Consider the following 23897-nt stretch of genomic DNA (forward strand, 5'->3'; position numbering starts at 1 on the left):
AGGAACATTTACCAAGAAGCAAGTAATGGAAACAAATTTAGAGAATAAAGGTTCCGGAAAGTTATGTTTTATTTTCGGTGTAAAGTAGGTAGATGAACAGAGTATAATTTTAACTATGAACAGAAAATGAAAGCAATATCGGTAAACAGACAGAAAGAGGTGCCTAAGAACTATGGAAGTGTCTCAGAAGTAGTGCAACATGGTAAACAAAAACCATCAAGAAAGGCATTAGGAACTTGAGTGGCAAACATTTAAGGTATCTTTGTCAACTTTGGCATCACCTCATTTTAACTTCCAGTTGCCGACAAAATGTCCTACCTGATGGGACTGAACTCAGCTGACCTGCTGAAAGCGCTGTGCTTCCCAAGAGTGAAGGTCGGCAATGAATATGTTACCAAGGGACAGACTGTTCAGCAGGTAAACATGTGTTGAATAAATTGGCAACATCAATAAGAGCACATCCATTTAATTAAAAACATGTTTATTTCGGGACAGTGGGGGTTGAAAGTTTGGGAAAGTCCTCTTGAAATGTAAGATTAGGTAGGACAATGGCCAAGGAAAAAACAGAAAGAAGACACACACAAAATATGTCCATGAATAGTGTGAAAGCCTGGGCACACAGGCTAAAGTCCCTAAAGATAGAAATGTTCAGAGTGTTAACATACGAAGCACATTTTGTTCGCCTGGAAGATGTACTTGAAGTTTTATTATTGTATTCGTAAGGCAACAGCTTCCTCTGGTCGTGACAACAGGCAAAGCTATGCGAATTGGACAACTGTATAATCTATCCTAAGGCAACAGCTGCCTCTAACGGTGACAATAGGCAAAGCTACTGCACTGGACAAACATACAGGGACAAACATACATCTGGCCTTTCATTATATTGTTAGATTAGATGAGTGGAGTGCAGTGTAGAGAGTACAGAGCAGTGGGCAAATTCACAGTGGAATTCACTGGAGGAATTTCACAGCCTGGATCTGTTCTAATGTGTACATTATAAAAGAGAATCGGGATGAAGGAACTGAAAATGTGCTTAATGAATGGAAATATATAGCTGGTCAAGTGGCACAGTGAGTAGAGTGCTTGCTTTGACATCCATGCAGAGCCTGCTAATGCGAATCATGAGCACCACACACCGTGGGTAATAATAAGCAGCGCTCAGATACTTGAGGGTTCATAGCACTATATAAATGCCAAATTATTATTATTATTTATTATAGAATTGAAAAATGAAAGACAATCTAAACAGTGTCCTCAAACTTGTAACCCTTTCACCACAGGTGTATAACTCTATTGGTGCACTTGCCAAGTCTATTTATGAGAAGCTCTTCTTGTGGATGGTGATTCGTATCAATCAACAGCTGGACACCAAACAAGCCCGACAGTACTACATTGGTGTCCTGGATATTGCCGGCTTTGAGATCTTTGATGTGAGTTTCAGGTATTGCTGAAGGTACGCTTCCAGAATTAGTAAATAATAAAAACGAAACAAATCTAATCAAACAAGCACTATGGGTTTAGTTCAATAGCTTGGAGCAGCTGTGTATCAACTTCACCAATGATAAACTGCAACAGTTCTTCAACCACCACATGTTCGTCCTGGAACAAGAGGAATACAAGAAGGAAGGCATTGAGTGGGAGTTCATTGACTTCGGTATGGACCTGGCTGCTTGCATTGAGCTTATTGAGAAGGTGGGTCCCATCCTGAAGAACAGCTACTGTTTTAAACATCATTCATGAACGTACTAAAGAATCAAGCATTTACATTGTACATTTTAGCCCATGGGAATTTTCTCCATCCTTGAAGAGGAGTGCATGTTCCCCAAGTCTACAGACACGTCCTTCAAGAACAAGCTGTATGACCAGCATCTGGGCAAGTGTAAGTGCTTTGAGAAGCCCAAGCCAGGCAAAGGAAAGGCTGAAGCTCATTTCTCCCTGGTGCACTACGCCGGCACTGTGGATTACAACATCTCTGGCTGGCTGGAGAAGAACAAGGACCCATTGAATGACTCTGTTATTCAGCTGTATCAGAAATCCTCTGTCAAACTCCTGTCTATGCTCTACAGTGCTACTGCTGCTGACATTGGTAAGTATTAGAGTCACAGCCACTTAAACTAACTTAAACTAACAAGCATTGGCAATGCCAACCATTTGGGCTTTTGTGCAGGCATGGGAAAGTTACTTGCCAGGCACAGCCGTAGTGATATTAACTGCCCATTGATGGTAGCAGGTGCAAAATTGTGCTAGTACATGGGCATCTAATAGCAGTACCTGAAAAAATGCCTAATACTTATTCACAAGACAAAACTGGTGGCTTTGCCAATGATTATTTTTAACAGACTTCACTGGGGGACACACAGAGTGCTTATAAATCGAGCGGCGAAGGCAGGGCTACATTTTTATTGCACCAGTTGCGGGCTTACAACTCCAATTAAATCATTAACTCTGAGAATACTGCTTTGAAAAAGCACTGGCAGGCACTTTGAGTGCAAAGTTTGATGGTAGCTTGATTAAAGTGAACTCAAGAGTTCCCATGAGAAGGTGTTTTGGGTGCGGAAGCACAGTACTGGGTGGAAATCGCCATATGGATTAGCATGGCCATGGGCAGTCAATGGGTGGGTAAACAACCAAACTACACCTGCACGCTCTGTGGGCCTACTCATATGCCTTCCTCCCTATCTGTGCTCTAATGCAATTTTTTCAGCTTATAGGTGTTACCCAATGACTCAAACTAATAAAGTATGCACATAGTTCCCTGAGTGACAGTTTGTCTGATTCTTCTTACAGAGGCTGCTGCTGCTTCTGCGGGAAAGGGTGGCAAGAAAAAGAAGGGTGGGTCTTTCCAGACGGTGTCTGCTTTGTTCCGAGTAAGTCACTCAGGAAGATTTACATGTTTAGGATTCTACTGAATGGCTTTCACATTTTAAAAAACAATACTTCATTAATATGTTTTGTAATATTAGTGACTAATACGCAACAACTGCGATTTGTGTGTGCATGTGACTTTTAAAACATGTAATGTTTTTGCATTTAAAGGAGAATCTGGGCAAACTGATGACTAACCTGAGGAGTACTCACCCCCACTTTGTCCGCTGTCTTATCCCCAATGAGACAAAAACTCCAGGTAGCGTATCTGAAATGCTTAAACAACCATACAGAATAGCCTCTGGGTTGCTTAAAAAAGAATGTATTCCAACACCCTGTGTCCTTTAATTGTAGGTGTGATGGACAATCATTTACTGATTCACCAGCTGAGATGTAATGGTGTATTAGAAGGCATTAGAATTTGCAGAAAGGGGTTTCCGAGCAGGATCCTCTATGGTGATTTCAAACAAAGGTAACTAGTGTACATACAAAACACTCCTCCACTTCAAAGCAGAAGGTTGTAGAAGTTGTTTGCACAACAATTATTTTATAGAATCAGACCAAGTACCTAAGCAATCAATCTCTGCCGATTGTGTTTGTGTACAATTGTTTGGGCCTCTCTCACTAGTGGAACTGACTCAAGAATCATCAACTTAATGCTGCAGGTTCGACCAATAAAGAAGAGTCCAAGTCAATGTAAGGCACTTTCAGTGAACATATAAAAACTTCAGAAGTTTCTTATGCACATCATGGAAGTTTTCACAAATCATACTTTTTTCCTTGTTGCACGACAAGGCCTAGCCTCAGATAGTCCCCAGAGCAGTAACCCGGGGGTACAGTGGTTGACGTCTTTCTTTTCCACTCTGGGAGATGTTCCTTCTCTTTGAAGGCGGTGTTGCTATTAAACTAATGGATTCCCATAGAATCCACCTGCATTTAGTGCCTTCGAAAAGCAGAAAGATTATATAGCAATCCGTAATGAATGCTGTCTACCAAGCATAATTTTCTAATTGCATAACATTTTATTTTACAAATTTAAACATGAAAGCGAAGTGAAAGGGGAATTTCACCAGTTTATAGGCTTCACTTTAGCACTACACTTTGTAAAAGTTAATTATTTCACGCAGGGACCCAATTGAACGTTCTAAAATTGGCGCTACCCTCTATGCCATTCACATTTTCTAGAAAGTTACCCTGAGTTTGTCTCTGGTACGAGTTTAATGGATAAACAACAGGCTCTTGATACCTAAATAGAGTTCATGATTTCATGTTTGCAATAGGAATTCAAGTTGTCATTCCAAAACAGATGTGTTATTCTATTCATAAAGATCAGAGATGTGCAAAGATGTACTTAACACAATAATTCCAATTAGATTGATACATTAATGCAACTAGGACTACAATGAACATCTTGACAGATGTTCCACTTTCCTACACACATAGTAAGCTCTAAACTTTAATGTTCATAGACATTAACATAACTCTATTATTTGTGCTTAAGGTACAAGGTTCTCAATGCAAGTGCTATTCCTGAAGGCCATTTTATTGACAGCAAGAAGGCATGTGAGAAACTGTTGGGTTCTATTGATATCGATCATACTCAGTATAAACTCGGACACACCAAGGTATGACATTGTAAGCTCATAATGAAACATGAAATATCGATATTCCAGAAAAAGAAAGATATACATTTGTCAATACTTTCCTAAAGGTGTTCTTTAAGGCCGGCCTTCTGGTACCTTAGACGAGATGAGAGATGAAAAGCTCATCACCTGCACTCAGGCTGCTTGCAGAGGGTTCCTCATGAGAGTAGAATTCAAGAAGATGATGGAAAGAAGGTATTAACTAATATACCTTAGTAACTCTCACATAACTAATATGCCCTGTGCTTTATGTCAACCTATTTGTGATTTGTCCCTGAACAGAGAAGCTGTATTTTCTATCCAGTACAATGTCAGGTCCTTCATGAATGTCAAAACCTGGCCATGGACGAAGCTGTACTTTAAGATTAAGCCTCTTCTGCAGAGTGCAGAGACAGAAAAGGAGATGGCAAACATGAAGGATGAGTTTGAAAAGACAAAGGAAGCTCTGGCAAAATCTGAAGCAAGAAAGAAGGAACTGGAGGAGAAAATGGTGTCTCTTCTACAGGAGAAGAATGATCTCGCACTGCAAGTTCAATCGGTAAAAGAATACCAACTCAAATAAATTATGCACAAAACCTTGCAACATATACTGAATATGAAACTGATACAATTTAAATGTTATGGTTAATTAGGAAAGTGAAAACATCGCAGATGCAGAGGAAAGATGTGAAGGGCTCATCAAAAATAAGATCCAGCTGGAATCTAAAGTTAAAGAGTTGACAGAAAGGCTTGAAGATGAGGAGGAGAGTAACGCTGAGCTGACGGCCAAGAAGAGGAAACTGGAGGATGAGTGCTCTGAGTTGAAGAAGGATATTGATGACCTTGAACTCACTCTAGCCAAAGTAGAGAAGGAAAAGCATGCCACAGAAAATAAGGTGAGGAGATATCTTATCTTTGAAATGCACAAACCTGAATAAGAAGGTAATCTCTTTGATAACCTCGAATTTTAGCCATGTTAATAGGCGTGTTATTTAAGAAATTATGTTAATATCAAGGCCTTCCTTCCTTTTCTGAACTATAACAGAGGTGTAGATCTGCGTATTTATGGTGGTATGGTGCTCTGTAGTGCCTGTGCATAACAAGCAAAAAAAAACTGTCACCTAGTTTTTGTTTGTCAGGTATTTTTTTTATTCCTTGTCGCATTATCTTACCTCTTCTAGAAAATGCATTTGTCTCTGGTGTTGACCAGTGTTCCATCTGGGTAAGGTGGCACTTACGTTAATTCAGTTTTTAAAGGGATACAAGCCGTTTTAGAGAAGATCCAGGAGTTGCCAGAAAATGTATCACCTTCAGAGTTTGGGAAATGTAGTTGACTTTTCGGATGCCAGGGTTTAGTCTGTGTGTGGCCTGATGCATTGGTTTGAGTGGTATGAGAGCAGTGGCATGAAAGCAGTAGTGTGAGAGCAGAGAACTGTATGTCCTCAGATTGCATGTGACGAGCCAGTGTAGTTACCTAAAATCCCATCAGCTTAGTGGTGAAAACATTGCCTGGAGACGCAACATGGGCACTTCACTTCCACCCCTTTTCTGATGTCACAAGTAGGCCCAGCCCTCTTCAGCCTTCTTAATTAATTTCTATTGTAATGCCTGTCACTGGGGTTAGATTACATTTTTCAGTTTTAGAAGAATATTTTTGGAAGAACCTTATCAAATTGTTTCTAAACCAGGAATTCCAGCCTCTTCGGCAGCCTGGTAGTTGTGCATGCAAGAGTGAAAAGAATGAAGAATGTATGGCTATTGGTAACATTAGAAAAGGGGGTACAGAGTGCACATGGAAATATGTGCCATCGGGCTTCTTTTTCAAACAAAGTGTGATTTTGATGAACACATGATTTAAAAACAGGGAGATTGTTTATTTGTATTTTTAAAATAGGTGTAGGCTGAGGTCAAGCATCTTCTCTTCTATATGATGAAAATGTCATATTAGAGAAGTCCTTTAAGGTAAGCTCAAGTCTTCAAATCAAAAAACAAAAATGAAGTTCATAATCGAAATATAATACACATTTTATGTGTGCTGCTTTTAGTTTACCAATATTACAAATGATAAAGTTCAGCTCACTTTTGTCTTAGAAATGATTTTCATAATATGTAAAAAATAATTCAAATATGTATACACAAGTTCCATGTACATTCTCAAAAGGGCTTGTAGAAAAATAAAACAGTATGATGAAAGGTAAGACTTAAGGCATTAAGAAAGGAAAATGTAAAGTTTGGAACATGAAATGGCATACAAGACCGACAATAAGCAATAGAAAATATGTAGAATATAGAGAAATTAACAGATTACTATTTGTAATTTGGAATACACAGTTTTGGATGCTTTTACTTAAACATATTTTGGCACATTCCTCTTGCATATAAGATCTTCAACTTACTTCCAAAAACAACATGCAATAACAATCCCAAATCACCTAATGATGACTAAAAGAAAGTGTAATGGCCAATTAATTGCAAGTGTTATATGGTTTCAGATTAAGAACCTTACAGAGGAAATGGCAGTTCTTGATGAAAGCATTGCAAAGGTTTCTAAGGAGAAGAAAGCGCTCCAAGAGGTGCACCAGCAGACCTTGGATGACTTGCAGGCAGAGGAAGATAAAGTCAGCACTCTGACTAAAGCCAAAACTAAGCTGGAACAGCAAGTGGATGATGTGAGTATTGTATTCATCCAACAGCACATCTGACAAGTCCCAATGATGACTTTGCTATATCTTTGCTCTTTTCTCTACTTTTCTTTTGTTCTTCTATTCTCCTTGGTCTTCCAGCATATAGACTCACTCCCCTCTGCTCAATCTACAATTCCTCCATGCTTTGCCTCCTCTTTCTCATCTTGATTCTATCAGTCCTGCCTTGCTCTCAATTCGCTGGCTTTACTTTGACTCCCATCTACTGCACAACCTCCTATGTATAGTCTTTGAATGTCTTAAGGTTCTTGCTCCTCCTTATCTCTATTCTCTTGTTTCTTTAGGCACTCCTACTCGTTCCATCAGCCTTGGTCTGAATTTCCCACGTCTGTTCCTCACCCTTCTTGTATGCCCTACCATTTTGGTTCTTTCTCCCTACTTGCCCCAAAATATTGGAATGCTCTCCCCCTTTCGCTGTGATCGATTTCTACTTTTCCTTAGTTTAAAAATCACCTTAAGGAACATTTTCTTTGCTCTTGATTGAGTTGTCCTGACTGATTCATGCATTTATAATATCTTGCACTGTTTTTGGTTTCTTTGCTCTGCGCTTTGTTGTAAGGCGCTATAGAAATCCAATTAAATTCAAATACAAATTAAAAGACATAACTTAGATGTAAGCTTATTTACTTTTTCAAACACCAGTAATATGTCATTTATGGAACTTATTATGCTTTGTATGAAACCTAGTACTGAGCATTGAACATAAGGAACATTTTATGAATTTTATGTGAAATCACAGACTGCATCTGGTCCACTCAAGAAATATTTACATTCCAGACCATTGTCTAAAATACCCTAAAATGTTCCCTTTTAGAGGAGATCTCAGACCTGACTGAACAGATCAGTGAAACTGGAAAATCCATCCATGAATTGGAAAAAGCAAAGAAGCAGCTTGAGCAAGAAAAAGGGGAATTTCAGACTGCTTTGGAAGAAGCTGAGGTACTGTATGTGAAGGAAGAAAGGTTACAATGGTCAGAGCGTTGAATTTAATGTTGCACAGATCATTATCTTTGTTAATTCACTTTAACTTAACTATGGTTTCATTAAAGGCATCACTGGAACATGAAGAGGCCAAGATCCTTCGCATTCAGCTTGAACTGAACCAGGTCAAGTCTGACATAGACAGAAAGATTGCAGAAAAAGATGAGGAAATTGAACAGCTAAAGAGGAACAGCCAGAGAGCTGTGGATTCCCTGCAGAGCACATTAGACTCTGAGATCAGGAGCAGGAATGATGCCCTTAGGCTGAAAAAGAAAATGGAAGGAGATCTGAATGAAATAGAGATCCAACTTAGCCATTCCAACCGACAAGCCGCTGAACCTCAGAAGCAGCTTAGGAATGTACAATCTCAATACAAGGTACTTTATTCCAGACTCATGTGCTCTCTTTTGCGTGTGCGAATGTGCAGCCTTGACCTTAATGACTGTTAATGCAGAAAATGGTTTATGTTGTTACAGGATGCCGTGCTGCATCTTGATGATGCTATTAGGAGCCAAGAAGACCTTAAGGAACAGCTGGCTCTCACTGAACGCAGAAATAACCTGCAGCAGGTGGAAATTGAAGAGTTAAGGGTGGCCCTTGAACAGACCGAAAGGACACACAAAGTTGCTGAACAGGAACTTCTTGATGCAAGCCAACGTTTGCAACTTCTGCATTCTCAGGTGCGGCAGTCCTTTAGTGTGTCTCACATACACAACAAAAATTATCTTTATCTTACATAGAATATTGAATGCATGTCACCTTTCATTTTAAGAACACAAGTCTCATCAACACCAATAAGAAGCTTGAGAGTGACATTTCCCAGCTTCAGAGTGAAGTGGAGGAAGCCATCCAAGAAGCCAGGAATGCTGAGGAAAACGCTAAGAAGGCCATTACTGACGTAGGTTTTATTTGTTGTAGTGGTTGAAGAGCACACATAACTACATCATAACATCCAGGTGGAATTAGCATGACATTTTGTCTTTACCAATTCTCAACACATCGTATAGCACTGATCAGAATTGCAGAGCCAGAAGGAGTAAACTGGGACTTTGGACAGTATGGGTCTATTAAATACTTTCTACCAGTCACTGCAGACCTTTTGACTGCAGACATATATGTATTATGGGATGGGAAAATAGGAAAAAACAGAGAGAGATTCTATTAAAACCAGTTGGAATTGTGATCTATAATTCAATATTCTAGGCTCTATAACTGCCACTTTTCTTTGTTAATAACATTTTTATAAAGTATGTCTCTTTCCTTCCTTTCATCCGCTGCTCTCCATCTCTCTCAGCAAGAATTATCTTGGGCAAAAGAGGTCGATGAAATTGAATTAATGGGACTGTATGAATCTGGGAAATGTTTGTAAATACATTAACAAGTTAGAACAGGTCTCACCCATGCCTAGACATTGTGAAATACATTTTACAAAATAATCCAATACAATACATATGAACCAGTAATTACCAGTTATATAATGTGGACAACAGTATTGTTTCTAATACTTTGAATGATCATATAGCTAGTATGTTGTGTATGTATTTTTGTATGCATGGCATTTATGAATCACAAACCTACCCAGGAAGCAATAGAATGCTGCACCTAGATTTATGTATTATACTATACATTTCAAAAACACATCCAGTTTTTCAATAAACCCACTATGTTACTTTGCTTTCATTAAGGCTGCCATGATGGCTGAAGAGCTGAAGAAGGAGCAGGACACAAGTTCCCATCTAGAGAGGATGAAGAAGAACCTGTAACAGACTGTGAAGGACCTGCAGCATCGTCTGGATGAGGCTGAGCAGCTCGCATTGAAGGGAGGCAAGAAGCAGCTCCAGAAGCTGGAGAGCAGAGTGAGTTATGCTCTGGGGATTTACACCTTCAGGGTTTGAAAGTCTGTACATCAGCAAATTAACACTATTTCCAAATCATCTCCCAGGTGCATGAGCTGGAGAATGAGTTAGAAGCTGAACAGAAACGTGGAGTTGAGGCCGTTAAGGGTGTTCGCAAGTATGAGAGAAAGCTGAAGGAAATAACCTTCCAGGTGAATATTTAATATTTTTCTGTCATTCATACCACACAGGGACCAGTATTTGAATTCTTACAACCTTTGGGTACATGTACAACATAAGAACATCCATGAAATATGTAATTTAAAATATTTCATATCAAGTCATACTAATATGTGTATATTATTATAACAATGAGTTATGTCAAAAAAATAAATGTAATCATTTCAGTCTTCTAATAACACTTACCTATGATGTATAGATATAAAAACCTCACAAAACGTTTCACAATTGAAATCTACATTTTTGCAGTCTGAGGAAGATAAGAAGAATGTGGCAAGACTCCAGGATCTGGCAGACAAATTGCAACTGAAGGTTAAAGCATACAAGAGACAAGCTGAGGACACTGTATGTCCAAATCTATTCAGTTAATTAATCAGTGTGTGTGTGTGTGTGCGTGTGTGTTTGTATAGATACAGACTCACCCATACATGGCTGGAGGTGGGAGACATTTCTAAAGAAGAGTTCTGCCTGGAGGAAATGTATTTTAGAGTTAACCTGAGCTCCACAGTGGATGTCCTAGAGCTTGAAACCAATGTGTCTTAACTAGTAATAAAGCCTCTTCCAGGCGCGTGTAGGGTTATAGGTTTGTCACTTCCCTATAACCTTTATATTCTTTGACAAATAAAACGAAACATTACAGGGATATGAGTAAAGTACATTTTCTTCAGATTTTGCAGACATGCCTTGAATAGGGGGTTTGGAAAGTAAAAAACACGTTATTTGGGTGTGTAGATTTAGTGAGATTTCTCACCTGCTCAATAGATTCATAAGAATTTTGCATACATTTGCAATTTAGCATAAAAATACACTTGCCAAGAGTTCAATCTGACATCTGTATGGAGAACATACAATTTTGTTCTTATTCAGCCTTTATTTTGGATAGAACAACCGAAATTTAGCTTTGAATTTACTTTTTTTCATAAAGAAAGTAAATTTCAAAATTTTGTGTGGTAAACAAATATTTAGCTCCAAAATAGTAATAACATCGGTTCTCATAGTCACACAATTAACAAGCAATCCTGGCATCCTCCCCAAACTCAGCCCCCCCTTACCTCTTACCCATACGGCCCATGATCCCTCAAAAACCTAAAGAACAGACACTGAACCTCCCGCGCCATCTCCATAGAGCATAACTCTGCCTATCTACCATACAGACCCAAAAGTAGCCCTCATACCTATGCCCTCACCACTTCTCCCCAACCCCCAACCCAGTAAAACTGCTCATCAACCTGCTAAATAGCCCACAAGGCATACCCGCCACACCTCTAGAAGATGACAGCTGGACTCCCCCCGCCTGATTAGATACCCAACTCGGAGCTCTTCAGTCTCGTCCAACCCCCTCACACCACAGAATTGGCCTCCACTACCCTACCTCACCCCCACAAGAGGGAAACAAATCCTCACCCCATACACTCTCGCCCCTTGCAAACTCATTAGCATCTGATAACCAGACTTCTCCAACTATCCAAGCCCTCACCTAACCTCACAATCACAAAGAAAGCACATTGTCTCTGTCTCCTCACCAACCCTGGATACCATCTGCCCTCCCAGAGAGACACCTCACCTACAGACACATCTCAAACTTGGCATCGGCCCCTACCTTCCCCCTCTTCCACACCACAATTCATTCACCCGACCTCCTCTCCCAGCTGTCCCACCCCACTCATGCCAGCAACCTCCGCATCAGCCATGGCCCCCCCTTCCCTTCTCCAGCATCCCTCCCCCTTCCATTGGCAGCCCTCCCTTCCCCCAGCACTCTCCCAGAACCGAATCCCCCCAAACACAAACACACAAATACACTCTCATCTGATGTGAATTCTCATCAATGCCAGATCTGTCGCAAATAATCGTCACAACATCTACGTCCTAATCTCATCTGAATGTCCTGACATCCTCTTCATGACCGAAACCTGGTTCTCCCAAGACTTCCGCCCAATCGCATATGAAGCTTTCCCCCTGGAATACAAACTCATTGTGCATATCAAGGCAGGTGTCATAACCATCCTTCACAAATCATCCTTATCTGTCTCACACTCAGACATAGAAGCCTGCAACTCAAACTGCAAATCCCTCCTGGTAAAATTCCTGATCAGCTTCCTGCTCATATACCGACCCACGGGATACAACAGAAGCTTCGTGGAATCCCTCAGTGTCTCACTAGCAGTCGTCATGGTCTCCCAGCCCTTCCTCACAGTACTAGGGGATTTCAACATCTGGCTAGACATCCCACGCAACCCTATGACCCAAACTCAAAAAGACAACATGAAAACCTTGCATCTTACACAACAAGTCTCAGGTCCGACCCAGTCTGCTGGTCACACCCTAGACACAATCTACGGCTCACCAGACTTAATCACCACTCTGCTACCGTGCCCACTTGCCTGAACTGATCACTCTGCTACCCTCTTCACCGTCTCCTTTGTGCACCCACCCATCCCTCCGGCAGCTCTGGGGCAACAATCCCACTTCCGCCTCTGGAAGAAAGTCAAAGTATCTTCCGACTTGGCAGATTCCCCATCCACCCAGACCTCATCACCCCCTGTATTCTGGTCAGATGACAATCCCCAACTTTGATCAATGGCCTTCTGAACCTCTCAGGCCAGTGACACCCATCATATACTTTTCTAACAGACAAGGCCTCTCTCCCAGATAGTTCACCTCAGCCCTCAAAAAACTAAAATTACAGAACCACATCCTAGAACACAGATGGCAGGCAGACCCATCATTGTCCAACAGATTGGCCTATACCGCCCAGCTCAAAGCTGAGATACGCAAAGCCCAAAAATCTTGCTGCTGGAACAGAATCCTTTCAAGGGAACTCTTGAAGCTCATCGCCAAATTCAACGCCCCCACATCTACCACCAATACTCTCACCCAAACCCCATAACCTATGTGACTCCCTCACAGACCACTTCCACAACCTAGCCCTAGAGAGAAACAAGTCCATCCTCTCTAAAATCACATTACATACTCCATCCACCCTCCCCCACCTCGCCCATAACATCAGAACCACCATACATTCTCCCACACTTCTCTACCTTCCCACCACTCTCCCACTTATAATTCCTTAACTTAATGTCACTCAGCTGCACCTCAGGATCCCACAGAGACCCCTGCACCCTGCTTTACTAAAAGCAATCCTGAAATTACCTGCACTGGCCACATCGCAAGATCCTTAGTCAAAATTTCCCTCACTTCCGGCACTTTACCTGCAGAATTTAAAACCTCCTACATCAAGCCCCTGCTCAAAAACACCTCCTTCGACCCTCTTGTCCCAACCAATTACAGACCCATCTCAAACAACCATTACACAGCTAAATTAGCAGACCGAGCAGCATACTCACAACTATGACTTTTCTCTGAAACCAACTATATCCTTGACTCTGCCCAACCTGGCGCTAGTCCATCACGGGGCACAGAACCAAGTGAAGTCTACATTGGGATGATCTTAAAAGACACACTGACTCGGAAGGCTTTGCCGTCTTAATCCTACTTGACCTGTCAGCAGCATGCAACACCATTGACCAATCCATTCTCAGTGACAGACTTCACTCACTTGGCATCAGGGACTCAGCCCTGAACTGGATATCCTCCTTTCTCTCCAACAGATCTCAAATAGTACACATGTCCCCTTTGTCCTCTGCTCCCCATCCAGTCACCCGTGGAGTCCTGCAAGGCGCCTTGCTCGAACCCCTCCTCTTCAATGTCTGCCTGAGCTCCCTACCCCCACTCATCCGATCCCCACTTCTACCTCCCACGATTTAGCAGTTACAAATCGAACAATGGATGACAGACAACCACCTCCGACTCAATCCTGGCAAAACCGAGATTATTCTCTGTGGCAGGAATGCCCTCTTCCCCCAACCCACCCTGTGGCCACCTTCCCAAGGCCCACCTACTACCACCTCCCACACAGTAAACAATCTCTGATGCATTATGGATGCGGACCTGAACTTATTGCATCACATCAACTGTGTGATAAAATGATGTTACACTGGGTTCCGATCGGGCAGCGATCCAGCTTCAAGGTGATGCGCATCACCCATAGAGCCCTTCACAACAAAGGACCGGAATACCTGCAGCATAAATTCACACGCTGCAAGCCCAACAGAAACCTCAGATCAGGCGCACCCTCCTTTCCTGTCACTCTCTGGCCGGCCTCCTTTGGCCCTCTTCCTCCTCCCACCTGTGAGGCTAAGAACCTAAGGGTCATCTTTGACTCCACACTCTCCTTTTCTCCTCACATCTCTGTCGTCTCTAAGAAGTCAAACTACCAACTGCACCTCCACAGAGGTATACTTCCTTTCCTCTCCATCCCCCAGAAGCTCACTGTCTCTAGAGTTCTGGTTCTCTCTACGCTGGACTACTGCAACAGCCTCTTTCTAAATCTGCCTGCTTCTATTCTCCGCCCTCTGCAACTCATCCAGAACAGGACTGCTAGACTTGTCCTTGGCCGCGAGCCCAGGGATTGTATCTCTCCAGCACTAAAATCTCTGCATTGGCTCCCAGTGGCTGTAAGGATTAAGTTCAAGACCCTCTGCATTGTCCACAAGGCCTTCTGTGGCCTGGGTCCTCAATACCTCCAACTCTCTCTTCGTAAATACCTTCCTACTCAAGCTCTTCGCTCCTCCACCTCCAACTCCCTCAGGGTCAGTCGCTTCTCCCAGCAACAAGTTGGTGGTAGATCTCTTTCTTCAGCTGGGGCCTCCCTCTGAAACAGCCTCCTTCTCTGAAACTTGTGGAAGCACCTTTAGACCTTCCCCTTTGCTTCTACCTTCTCTCTTCCTCTCCCCTGCTGATTTCCTGTCCGATACTGCACTGGTCACCTGGCTACCTTCTGATTTCGGGCCCAGGCCCCTGTGGGCCCTGTTGCACACCCACACTGCCTCCTGGCAACCTTTGCACTTGGGTCTGTTTCTGTAACCTTACAGTTCTCCTACCTTCACTTTTGGAAAAATGCTGTCTGCACCTACCCTTGTACTTGCCACCTGCTGGCCGCACTTCTTGTTATTGTTTTGATCCCATGTACAGCACTGCCCCCTCCCCTTTCCTCTTGGCACTTTTCCCTTCCCCCTTCCCCTGCACTTGCGCAATCTCAATGTCACTTGACCTAGTAAGATCGCTGTCTCTGTCCTCCCTCTGCTCCCCCTTCCTTGCTTTGTCGCGCCTTGAAACACTTGTGTATACGCGTGTTACAAATGCCATATCATATCATATCATATCATGCACAGACGCATTTTACAACTCCTTCATCACTTCTCAATCCTCTGACTACGGTCTCCCCAAGGGCGTTCAAAATCACAGCACTTCGAGGCCATACCACAGTAGGCGCTACACAAATATCATATAACGTAACATATCAATTGGTTTTGGGGGCTGCAATTGTAAACTCTACGTTCATCTGTAAAGTAGAAGGTGCAGATTAAACATGCTTGAAACAGTTGGTTCGAAATCTTAATCTACTAGAATTCCAGAAGTTCAGACAAGTCGAACTTCTAAAACTGTTTTGAGCTTTGGGTAAATGAGATTCAAGGGATTTCGACCTAGCATATATACAAGGCTCACACTTTGTGGGTACATATCAATATGGGGATTACATTTGTTGAGACGGGTGACTGAAATTATTGTTTAGCACTAGTGTAGGGAAGATAAATATTTTACAATAGGGGCAAATTAGTATTAGATTTAGATTGGGTTAGAATAGAATTTAAATCAGATTAAAGCTCTAGATTTAGTATTTATGGGGGGAGTATAAAATCACGGGGTGATACATGATTTTTATGGAACATTACAAAATTAGTTGACATTTGTTTTCATTTTACTGTAGAGAACACAAAATCACAGAGAAACAATGTTTTTGTTTCCTAAAGGAACATAAAATCGCAGCACGGGACTGCTATTTTAATTTACAGAACATAAGTGGACACACGATTTATTTGCTAAGAAAGCAAAATATTCTTAGAAGGCTAATGCTTGTTTTCCTAAGAGAATACAAAATCGCACAGGGACAAAAAAAGGTAACAGAATATCGCAGTGATATCTCGTATTTCCCTGAGCAGAAAATCAGTGCCTTGATTCTGAAAGTGACATGAGTTATTTTCTAAACATAAGAACACACAAAAAAACACAATGTGTGGGTGAGACAAGAGAAAGCCACAGTGACAGGCAGTGGGACACATTATGGTTTGTGTTAGAACATTAAGTCAATGTAAAGTACTTGAAGTAAGGCTGAAAATGTCATTAAGTTTTTGTCAGACGTTCAAGGGATCATTCTAACTGCCCTTACCTACTCAAGGTAAATGCAAGTCTCTTACTCCAGCTTGGGATTCAAGCAGGAGTTCAAGGCAAAAGAAAAGCCATTGGGGTTCGCCGACCTGTCAAAACACCCTCTAGAATATTGGAGAGGCTTGTCTATTCTCGAGGGATGAATGGAGTACAAGAGGTCCCACTGTAGGGAGTTGTAGCTTAATGTCCTGTTCTTAAACTGTCTATTTTTCTATCATATACCTTCGCCATGTACCAACTCAAAATAGCATGATAACAAAGCAACCTGAGACAGTGGGCCCCATTATGACATCAGTGGCAGCCTGCTGCCGCCAGTGTCATTTTTTTTACGGTGCCCACGAATGGGCAATTACCGAGTCATTACGGCCCTGCCGGACCCGGTAATTACCCATTTGCGGGCGCTGGAAAAAAGATTTCCCTGCTGAGTGAGTCTGCTTGTATATTATTTACCCCTGGAAGATGGTAAGCCATTATGCTCATATTCTGTTCGAGGGCCCAATGCCATATTTTTTTAGCTTTGCTCGAGAGCGCCCTGGATCGTGTGTCCCCTTGCTTCCTGAGATAGAACATCGCTGTTGTATTGTCTGTTAGTATTCTGAAGACTGATGCTCGCATGCACGGCAGAAAGGACTTCAGAGCCCAATGTACCGCTCTTAACTCCAGCACGTTTATGTGAAGAGTAGACTCTGCTGGGGACCATTGACCTTGAACTTGCAGGGACCTAGATGGACTCCCCATCCTTTCAGCGATGCATCCGTCACCACCGTCGCTTGAAAATCCGGTTCCTGCAGGGGCATCCCCATCGTCAGATTGTCCGGGAGCTGCCACCACTGAAGTGCCCGCAAAAGTTCGTTGTTGATGCACAACTTGTCTGACCATAAGCCTCGACTCTGGGACCATCGGTCTGAAAAAACTGTTGTACCGGTCTCATGAAGAGACGGCAATTGTTCACCAATGGAATACAGGACGCCAAGGCCCCTAGCAGTGACATGTATTTTTTGACCGACACCCTGGTGACCACTTTCCATTCTTTTGCCTTTTGAGTAAGTTTCTGAATTCTTTCCACAGAGGGCTTCACTAGCCCCGATTGAGTTTGGAACTCCGAGCCCAGAAATACTAAGTTCTTTGAGGGCGTTAACGAGGATTTCTCGAAGTTGATCACAAACACCAGGTGTTTTAGATGTTGCATGGTCGCCTTTTTTATGCTTGGTGACAAGCCCCTAATCAGCCAATCGTCCAGGTAAGGGTAAACATGGTGACCTTTTCTTCGCAGCCACGCTGCCACTGGAGCCAAACACTTTGTGAACGTCCGAAAGGAAGTACTTTGAACTGGTAATGGTTCCGACCGACTACGAACCTCAGAAACTTTCTGTGTCGTCGACGTACCAGTATATGAAAATATGCATCTTGTAGGTCTAACAACGCCAGAAAATCTCCCGGCTGTACTGATCGGATGACCTCCTGAAGCGTAAGCATTTTGAACTTCAAACTTTTTAGGTTCTTGTTGAGAGCCCGAAGGTCCAGAATGGGTCACCACTTGCTGTTGGGTTTTTTGACCACGAAGTAACGAGAGTAAACTCCCTGGCCCTTCTTGTCCACTGGGACAAATTCTATAGCCCCTTTTTGCAGCATAAGCTCCACCTCCTGTTGTAGTATGCGAAGATGGGGTTGCGCCGAATACACAGGTGGAATTTGTGACTGCGTTTCCCTGAACAGCAGAGAGTGGCCTAGTTTTATCGTGTCCAATGCCCAGCGGTCTGTTGTTTTACTTTCCCACTCGTCTGAAGTTTCGGTCTCTAGATGCGGCAAAGCAGGAATTTCCTGATGCTCTGCAAAAGGGACGAAAGGATGGAAAAGCTCTTCCACTTTGCAGGGCTCCTTGCGACCTGGCCGTGTCCGTATCCTCTTTCATACCTTTCAAGGCCTCGTCCTCTTTCTCTCCGAACAGTTGGTCACCCACACATGGCATATCGAGCACCTTATACTGGACCTCCGGTCTGAAGTTAGTACATTTCAGCCAGGCTTGCCTTCTTAAAACCACTCCGTTGTTTATTTGCTTGAATCCGGATTCCGCCAAGTCCACAGCAATGTTAATCGAGTGGTTCAATGCCTCTTCTCCCTCGCGGACCAGTAACATGGCCGACTTTCTATGTTCCTCAGGAAGGTGTTCTAGGATAGGGGCCAAACGATGCCACATCTCCCTGTCGTAACTTGCCATAATTGCCAGCGAGTTGGCTGCTTTAACCGTCGTTGCTCCTACAGATGGAACCTTCTTGCCAAATGTAGAACAGTTGTGTTGTGATCTGGCCTTCCTAACTGCTGCCGCCGACACTACCGACTCTGGAGACGGCTGAGCGGTCAAGCATTTAGGCATAGAGTCTGGAGCTTTGAATTTCTTCTCCAACCTGCCCTTTATTGCTGATTCTGAAAATGGATGGCGCATGGTCCTCAACCCTTCTTGCCAGACGTGGTCCAAAATGGGAACTGAGAAGACTGATTTCATTCTTTTCCCCATATGGTCGAACAAGAAGCACTCCTCCTTTTCTTCTTCAGGGCTCAGACCAAACTCAATACAGGCGTGAAAAGCGCAGATGTCGTCCGGCGGTGGCGGTTGAGCCGGGCTTCTAGGTGCTTCCATTCCCGCTTCCGACTCCCATGTAGGATCCCTCAAAGGGGATGAGGAAACCTCTGAAAAAGAGTCTCTAGGTTTTGACTCTGAATCTGGGTATGAGCGCGGTGGTTCCTCACTAACCGGACGGGAGGTTGGATTCTCGTGAACCGCGTAGAAGGACCCGGTTCGTCTTCGGTAGGCCTCGCCGGAATCCTCGAAGGTGCGCCTACGAGGGGTAACCTCTCATCCAACTGCTTCAGAAGAGACTGTAGCGTGGACAACACTTGCAAGGATAATACAGATTGAGGGTTCAATATAGACGACGAAACGGGGATACTTTGCCCCCGAAATCATTGATGAACCAATCGCTTGCAATCGCAGATCTGCTGGACCAACGATCTGCTCTCAATCCTCCTCCATGGATGATATTGAGAAGGCCGCCTCCGGCTGTAGTAAGGTCCCTGGCAGAACCGCATCGTACACCTGCAGCTGCCACCCCCTTGGAGGCTCCACCATCGACGATGTCAAAGAAGAGATGTCTATCGTCGCTGTCGTATTCACCGGGGCCACTGCAGGCGTTACCTTGGTCGACGGTATTGATCTCGTCAACGACGGAGTCTCATTCGACGATGGTGTAGGCTGTGACACATCTGCCTTTGGCGATTCTGCCTTTTTTGAGCCAGATTTATGCCTCGTCGAGTCTCTACTTGAGGACGACCTGTGATGGTCTCCTGTGGAGGAGGTCTTTAAAGGATCTTTCCCTTTTTTCTACAAAGATGAAGAAGAAGACTTTCCTTGATGGCGATCCTGCTCGTGTTTCGACGATGACTCTTTCGCCTGGTGTTTTTCTGAAGGGCGTTTTTCCATAGATTGCGGTTTCTTCAGCGGAGGCTCTGCCGACACTGACCGGCGATGGGATTCCGCCTTGGATGATTTAGGCCTGGATGCTAGGCTGCGCGCATATCCTACCTCCGATGAAGGATAGGTTCCTTCATTTAGCCAAGTCACCAGACGTCTATTCCGATCCTTTAGCGTTTTCTGTGAGAAACCTTTGCAGATCTCACAACTGTCCACCGACTGATGTGGGTGTAGACAGTACAAGCAATACATGTGCCCAAATCCTTCATAGACTTTTTTCAGTCCGCCCGTGGGACACGGGCGGAACAACGCCTTTCCAGACAGCTTTACGAAAAACTCTCAAGAGTAGAATTCAACCTTGTACCAAAGTAGAAACAAACACGAGGTGCTCCCGCTACTTTGGGGACGGTTGACATCTGAAGGGAGCCGCGGGGCGGGGCTATTTATACCCCTACGTCCTATTGGGTCAGACGTACGCAGCCTGAAAACGACGTAGATAGGACACAGAAGTGTCATCATTTTTCCTATAGGAAACGTCTTTATAAATATACCGAGGGTTCCCAGCCTGACGACGGGGAATATTCTAAGCATGTGAATCCATGAAAGATCCAATGCTGGAGAAGTGTAAATTACTAATATCATACCACATTTCCTATCAAAGCTAATTTCATGAAAGTCAATAATAAGAATAGATCAATTTAAAATGTTCACCTCCTTCAATCCACTATGAATAGCATTAATCCCTTCTACGAATGAGTCCGCTATATATTGCTAATAGGAAAGGATCCTAAGATCGTTCTCATTGTGTAGAGCAGTTCAACAACAGAAGACCCAGATGCCTTGTTCCGCTGACTATTCCAGTTGGTGCTGCTTCTAAAAATCTCTATTCTGCTTGACAATTGGAAAGTACACCTCAGAGTACTTCTCTACATTGCTGATTCTGTTCTAGTCTACATGTACACATTTTATTTTTAAAGTAATGTCTTTTCCGTTTTCTCAAGCACTCTATAATGACCCCTCTGCTAGATAAACCCCTTTCCCATTCTCATTACCCTCTGCCTATGGCCTTTAAATGGTACCTTGTAGGAAGGGATGGGAGAGATGCTTTGCTCTTGCGAGACCAGTGGTAATTATGCATATTCTGCCCATCCTCAGCCCCTGGCTCGAACTACCATGTGCACACACCAGGAAAGAATCCCCTACCTACACACTCCAGGTTCCAGCACCACCAAGCCCCCGGTCACTACAATCTAGCCACTATTAAAACTCCAGAACAGCAACCTTCTCCATTCTCCCCTAAATCAGTCACAACCAAGCAGTCATCCAGTGCACACAATCTGCCCACCCCCATTTCACACCCCGCGGCAGTCAACTTACCTCCTCTACATGGTTTTTAGAAGGCAACTCACAGGGAGGGATGGGAGACTGTCTGTGCTTCTGCCCATTCATAGAAAAATAAGGGATGTTTCTGCTCTAGGGGGATCCAGAGGTATTTAGATGATCCTACATTAGCACCTGACAAAGTGGTGTCAGCCAATCAGGAGGAAGAGAACTCTATAAAACATATGTATAGCTTCCCATTCGGTTGTCTAAGGGTTTCATTAAACAAATAATGTAAGGCACAATGATTATTAATCGTGCAATAACCCTTCCTGAAACCTGTCTGAAACTTACTGAGAAGATGTTTCTCCTCAGCCCATTGTGACAGTTGTTTTAAAGATAGGGATGCGAACAATCTGGCACTAGAGTATAGCATCGCAAGCAGTCTGTTGGTGGATGGATCCTCCCTATCGCCTCTCTTATAGACTGGGATCAGGGTGGATTGCCTCCAACTGTTCGGTAACAGGCCACTTGCCATAATTCGCTGAAATAACTTGCACAGTAGGCTTTCCCAAAATTCAGGGTTAGCCTTCAAGACAACATTTGCAATGGTATCAGGGCTGGGCCCCTAGATGGCTTTCAATTATGTATCAGGGGCAAAATGGCATGAACATCCCAAATAGTGATAGAGCCTGTAAAGGAGTCATCAAAAAAAGATATTTATATAAGGAAGATAGAAGGTTCACCCTGGCTTCTTCAGAGACCACATTTATTTCCAAGGTGCTTAATCTAGATAAATGCTGATGATAATGAGCCCAAAATCTCTTGTTGTCGTTTGTTTTTAAAAGACCATAGATTCACTTCCAGTTGCCATTACATCTATCATTTTTATGCCATCTGAGCCAGTTTTTGTGCTTTGAACCAAGCACAACAAGGGATTTAGCCTTCTCGCATTCGGTTTTGTTGGTGTCTTTCCTGATCCTTGCACTTTCCTTATTACGAAGCCTTTTACATTGATGTATGGCTATATCAAACACTCCTTCTCACTGGCACTGTGAATTATCTCTTATAGGATTTAATTTTAAACGGCGACCCACGTAAGTCATGAACGCAATCAAATCCCATTCATTTTCTTTGAGCCAAGCTTCCAAGGTGGAGGATTCAACCCTATCAATGCAGATATCCTTCGCCCGTTAATATCTGACCATATTATGCGTTTCCATTGTGAATTCACCCTACAATTGGATTCAACCTGCTTGAAAGTGCGAATATTACAAAGGGTTTGCGACCACGTGATTGGGAAATGGTCACCAATTTGCAATTCAGTCACTACAATAGGACTGGACCGTGCACATAATGATCGATCCAAAAAGACATAGGGCCTCATGCCGAGGTTGGCGGTAACCCGCCGGTGCCACCGGCGTGTTGCTGCCGGCCCGGAAACACTGAATCCGCAGCCTGACTTCCCAGTACCACCAGGACATTACAAGTACCGGCGGCGCGGGAAGTCAGGCGGCAGATTCGTTACGTTACCATTCCTGTGGAGTCCTATAGGACTCCAGGGGAGTGAGGAGACGGAAGCAATGGCACTGTTTCTAATGGTGTCAGTGCTTCTGTGAAAAGTCTGCCTGCAGGGGCCATTGCGCCCGGCAGGTCTCACCCTGCCGGGCGCAACAGACCCTGCAGGCAGACTCGTAGTGTGGCAGTCTGGAAACAAGGGGACCGGTAAGCTTACAAGCACCCTTCCAGACCACCACAATTGTAATGAGGCCCATTGTCAATGACCAATGAGTAAATGCCATTGGTCCATGTCTGCTTCAATTTTTGGCCCCTCAATGATTTCCCATTAAGACATACAAAGCCTATTGAATTACAACACTTCCCCCAGCCTTGATCATACTTGTTTCATCTAGGTGTTATGAATGCTAGAGATGCTTCATCGTCCACGGTGTCCATGCAGATTAAAGTTTCAAAAGAAAGGTGCATATTGAAATCACCAGTGACGACCACATTGCTGGCAGGGAAGTGGGCAAACCATGCAACTATCAAGGCATCTAGGTTATCCGGGATGGTTTTGGTAACCTGCATGTCCAGAGGATCATATATATTGACAATCAATAAAACATTGTTAGATAAGCTATTGGTAGTGGTACAAAACTAGCATAAACGATGAGAAGTTACACATATATATTTTGGTATTGAAGTGGGTTTTAGCTCCAACCGCCAAACCACCTGACAGGCGACCTCTGCCACTAGAAGTGGCAATGTAACCATGAACATTGTATTCATCCACACTGAAGGATTCTGTCAGCCAAGTTTCTTGAATGAGAAAAACATCACTCTTCAGGATAGTGCAGATACCTAATGGATTGATGAAAAAAGACTTGTGCCCCCTCGTATTACAAGTTAACTAATTACATACTAACGGCTTGAGACAGCTTCAATATTGTTCACATTCAAAAGTGTGGGGAATCCAAATGGCCACTTCCTTGGCGGCCTTCCTGCTGGATAAGGTGTGTTCCATGGATGCCCTCAAGATGATCTTTTCGAGCTGATCGTCCAGATTACGTTTAGTAGA

General features: G+C 43.3%; 1 pseudogene; it reads left to right on the plus strand.

Moving 5' to 3' along the window:
* Positions 1–23897, plus strand: part of LOC138568758 (myosin-1B-like) — a 59304-nt pseudogene that overhangs the window by 30015 nt on the left and 5392 nt on the right.

This window comes from Ambystoma mexicanum, chromosome 2q (genome assembly GCF_040938575.1).
Source record: "Ambystoma mexicanum isolate Mex_15411 chromosome 2q, UKY_AmexF1_1, whole genome shotgun sequence".
Classification (NCBI taxonomy): domain Eukaryota; kingdom Metazoa; phylum Chordata; class Amphibia; order Caudata; family Ambystomatidae; genus Ambystoma; species Ambystoma mexicanum.